Here is a 5,618-nt window from a genome sequence, read left to right on the forward strand (position 1 = left end):
TGATCGCCAGTCTGATCTGTCAGAACGCTGTCAGTATACGTCACGGCTGCTAGTGCTGTTCGTTTTTTTTAACTATCGTTATTTTGTTTAGTTAAGTAACGGTATCGTTATCTCTGGTTTTAACGGTTATTTATAAATGACATGTTTTAGTTGTTGGATCTGTAGCAAGGCTTTTTGTGGTAGGTTTAGAGCGCCATCTAGTTACTTGTATTAGGAACTTGGTTAGTTATTCAAGTTCATCCCCTAAAGAAAAGATGGCGTTATACTTAATAATGCATTGACCTTCCGAAAATGGCGAAAATCCAAATGAATGTTTAAATTTCGAGTTATTATAATTATATTAATATACACCGTGAAATTTTAGTGGTTGTTTTCCCGCAACGAAATGATTCTGCTATCGATATACAGTCGACGTGTAATCTTTTTTTTAAATAATGTTAAGAAATGCCAGATTTATAAATGTGTCGAACGAAACTCGAAAGTGACCTAACACCAGTAGTAGCACTGCAGTAGTACCTACCTAATTCTTTTGAGTGAATGAAACATAATAACCTAAAAAGTAGTTCCATTTATTTTTCCTTCACACATTTTACGTGCAGTTAGTTTGCAGATCCTTAAAAGTAAACATAACAAGTTAAGATCAAGTTTTTAATGACCAAAAACTTAAACAAACACTTAAACTTCCCGATACCGCAATAATTGTTCGAACTGCAATCCGCCACGTTCAATACACAATCACCTCTGCCCTGTGCATGTGCTGGCGTTTGAAACTGCCCGTGGTTAAGCAGCCGCTGTGTTGCGGCGACAATTGTTCGTCCGTGTGGAACTTGGGGGTTTAAAATCCCCCGAAGACGCAGCGACTGTAAATGGTCCGGTTCCGCGTAAAGTCGCCGGGCGGCGTGGGAGTCGTTGTTAGCCCTAGCGTACAGCTACACCATCGCGACGTACTCTAAATTAGAATATTCGTAATGTCGATCCATTTTACTAGAAATAGCAGTGATGACATTGACAGGATCTCTTATCACATTAGTTTAATAAGCGAAGAGGATGTAATTATTCGATTTACCAAAGTTGACACAAAGTAATGGCAATCATCAAACTAATAAAAAGGTTTTATTTCGACTTTTAATCGTGAAGGAACAGTCTAAGTAAATTTTAATTTCAGTTGTCAAACAGTAAAGCACTCTAGCCTGTTACAACAGTTTAAAAAAGTAACATGTGCTTGTTTATTTGTTTATCTGTTTACAATATCGGGAACTGTCGTCGACTTGCAGTTTTAGTGTGTTACTATTGTTTTTCACTTGTTCGAGTTTAGGTTATTTTTTTGTAATTATTTTTTTTGGAAAACAGTTTATTTGTAAGTTTGTCTATCATAATTCGAAAGTACTACCGATAGTAAATCGCCCTGCCGCGGGAAAACAACCACTAAAATTTCACGGTGTATATCTTAGTTGGAAATTCAACGATATAAAAATAATACAGATTCCTGTAGGTTATTAGTGACGTATGGCAGCTATGAGCTATTACCATTACTATTATTACGATTATTTATGTGAGGTTCCAATAGGTAAAGGTTCTTATGGCGGTCGGCGCTTCCGCCATTACTAGAGTCTGTGCGGAAAGAGAAGAGTCGTGGCAGAAACGGGAACTAACATTTTAAATTTTATATGGCAATCAAACCTTTGACACCTTGTCATGTAAAAAGTAAACAAACTTCTGTCATTGTATATTTATTAACAAAAACCGCAAGTTTTATGTATAAAATATTTACAAAACACGATAAAAGCGTACATAAAACCACAAGGAAAATTATATTTAACATTGTTCGGTTTTGTCAGCGGGAAGAAAACGGCTAAAAGCCGACTATCGACTTACAAAAAGTCGCGGAACGTGTTTCCGCTATTCGCGGGTATTGATGTTGTATTTAACATTAAATAATGACAGCGTTTTACACAAAAATAAAACGCTAATTAAATAACTTACCCTATTCGGAACCTAATAATAATATTGAGAGTGGCAACTCTGTTGTCGGTCGTATTGTCCTTTTCTAGCATATACGTCCCTCTCTCTCCCACACTCCCACCACACAGCAGTTTGCTTTTTGGCGGTTGTCGCAAAAACAAATTTCCAACTCATTGTCTCAAAATTATACATATTTACACCAGGCAGGATTAAAACTTTAGGTTCCGAATAGGGTAAGTTATTTAATTAGCGTTTTATTTTTGTGTAAAACGCTGTCATTAAACAACTGTACCGCTATTCGGAACCTAATAATAATATTGAGACGTGTTTGTTATCGCCTGGTGGTGGGAAGACGCCAAGCCAATGTGATTATACATGTACTTATTATGTATATGTAATATTATTATATTATGAGTGTTTAATTAATTATGCAGTACACCCTTTACTTTAACACCTGTGAGGAGAGAGGTATTTAGTAAAGCATCCAATTTGATATTCCATTATATTACGAGTATGATACTAACTTAACATTTTATATACGTACTTAATGTACTTATAAATGTTCAAAAAGAATAAGTGAGTCACCACAAGGGTGCTATACTTAATTACTTAAATGTATGTGAAAACTAGGTAAAAAGAAGATGTGATAAGTCAGTCTACTCTTCAAGGAGCATACACATCTGTTATAAGGAGTAATGTAATTCAAGTATGAAAAGATAAAAATAATAAAGTACTAGAGTAGTTTTTATTTATAAGTCGCAATTATTATCAAATTTGATAATAATTATCTATAATAGTAAAGTAATCAGTTGCAGGAATATAACAAGGACAGGACATTTCTTATTTCCAGAATCCCTCGGGCTTAAGTAGACGAATATTTTAATTATTCGTTATATCACTATCACCACAAACAGAGTTAATAAAATTAGGTACTTATTGAAATGTCATAGGGAATCACTAAATTTATTTAATGACTATAAGCCATATACTTGGTTATAGGTTATAGTTATAGCTATAAATGCATTTAACCCTTTTAAACGCTTTACTAACGAGAACGCAAGTCAGTGTACATAAATAAACCTTGCTTAAAAGTGTGAAGGTTACTATGAGAGCTTAAGCCACAACACTCATGTGTTCACTGCGCTGTGGCACTAGTTATGACGCTTTGTGGTGTTCTTGTGTAGAATTGCTACAGAACTTTATCAATAATATTCTAATTAAATTCATGTTTAGCTATCATAACCTTAATTTTACTAAAAAGTTTGTATATATGTAGTAAGAGTAGTTTCTTAGTGGTTTACTTTATCTGGTGCCTACTGGTAGACATAAGCCTTAAAACTTTATTGGTTCTGACCGCTAAAGTGGCATAATTTCTGTAAACTATTCATAGACATTGCTTAATTCTGAATATTCAGTTTTCTCTATTCAGTGTGTAAATTATAAGGAATCAGATACTTGATTCGAAACCCTAGCTCATCGCATAGGTGCTTTTAACCGAAATACAAATTTATGTACTTATTTCGTGATTTTACATTATTTGCTGTGGGAAACCAGGGGGTTCCCTACAATTTGCCGGGCGCCTGTGGCCCCAAAGCCAACAGCGCAGAGGCCCTTTAAGAGGCAGCTATTTTATCCAATGCTAGAATCAACAGTTTGTCGAATCTATTAGATATTTAGGTATACTTATCCTCCTTATGAACTAAGGATAATTGTTACTTGTTTATGTTTCAATAATAGCAAGATTGTAAATTATTTTATATTCTGAAATATAATATTACTTAATTTGGGCCAGTGTACTTTTGTATACTATATCTCTGGCCTACTACCTACTATAGGTTAGTCTAATAACATCCCGCCTCCTGGGAGGCAATATACAGAGTTCTTGGATATATATTCACGATATCGCTAAGTGTGTGGACCTAGTTTTCCGACACTTCACTGCATGAAATTATTGTGTACATTTTTTACAGGTCTCGAGCAAGAAGGGTACCTATATATAGGTTGACGTCCTTAACTTGTGGATTTGGTAATAGGAGCAAGACACAGACGGGGTGTAAATTAATTGATCCACCATGTTTCAAGAGATTCATGTGCATTGATGTCTTCAAGTTACACTGTACAGACAGACTATATAACTCTTTTGCAGAGTTTTGCCAACATATTATAATAAATGACTGCATTTGTTTGGGTGTACTTGTTCCACGACAAAAACATATTTTTATATATTACCATGTATTTTTGAAAAGTACTCGCCTTTCAAAATAGCTTCGCCTTTTCGCAAGGCTTGCTGCTGTTTCACATTGTGCAAAGCAAACAGTATCGCAATGCTATAATTTTGTATAAATTGAGAACTAGAGGGTCATGCCCTAGACGTGACCGCCCAGAAGTTATACTAGAATCGTTCTTGCAAACCATTAAGTCACTGTTTATTAAAAACCTTATGACTGGGTACATTACATTCCACGGTGGGTACATTTGTTAAACGTATAGTATCAAACTATGACGAATAATGATAAGTGAATTAAGTGATAACAATATTTGGTCCGTGCATAGAAGCACGTGCCCTTGAGATTAGCATGGGTAGTTTAAAATAAACTTAATCTGTGCATAGGAGCACTTACGATCAAGGTGATTCGAATCCTCAAGGTTCACAAGGCAGACATAAGGGTGTAAAATAAAGCATTCATAAACGCCCCGTTAGGTCAGTTTTGTATATTTTTATTTCCAACATGCTTGTGCAGCACATGACAATTTTCCTATACCATGCCAGTCAGGGATATAATAATTAAATAGGTAACCTTGGTTATGTCGTGTACCTACATAGGTAGGTACTCGTAAAAATGTTAACTGAAAGACTAGTGCTTTCGAGGCAAATATAATTTATATTAATTTCTAGTCTGTCATAGCAGGCATAGACTTCAAAAGTTTTTAGATACTTATTCATAGGGCCGCTAAACGGAACCCTTTGTACACCTTGAGCAGGCTGTTTGTGCTCTTGTAATTTTATTTTCACACCATGAGTGATATTAAACATAGCTTATTTCAGAATTGAACCGTAAGCTATGTTGTGTCGTGAGCTTAAGTGAGCCTGATTTAATTAGAGTCCACAGATTATATGGACCTTGGAGGATTGACCACACCTTATTCTAAATATCAATATTCTGCCTGGGCTTATGGTCGAATTTAGGTGACTAAATCTCTTAGTATTATCCATGCCACCCACGTTATGAGGCTTAGCGTCTCCAGACCACAATTTTATATTAGGGTGCAAAGATTTTTTCATCTTTAAAATAAAAATGAGTCGAGATAGGCCTGGAATCTTAGGTTATTTTATACCTGTTATATTATAATTTTAGAAATGTTAATTAGTCCAATTTTGGGTTTAGCCAATAGGGTGTCCGGGACCCTTAAAATAGATTGGTAAACAAAAATAAAACCTCGAATAACGAAGCCTATTTCGACTGATTTTTACCCAGAACATTATTTTGTTAGAACCCTTTTCACTTGTCCTTTGTCCAAAAGGAGGTATTTACATATTCATCTTTGTTATATTTTTATGATTGTGGCCTACTCGCTCGCCTGTGTTATAAACATATCATTTAATTTCTAACATGCCTTGCGCAGGCTTATATAGGTTGTAATATCATCATCAATAA

The sequence above is a fragment of the Cydia fagiglandana genome, chromosome 21 (genome assembly GCF_963556715.1).
Source record: "Cydia fagiglandana chromosome 21, ilCydFagi1.1, whole genome shotgun sequence".
Taxonomy (NCBI): domain Eukaryota; kingdom Metazoa; phylum Arthropoda; class Insecta; order Lepidoptera; family Tortricidae; genus Cydia; species Cydia fagiglandana.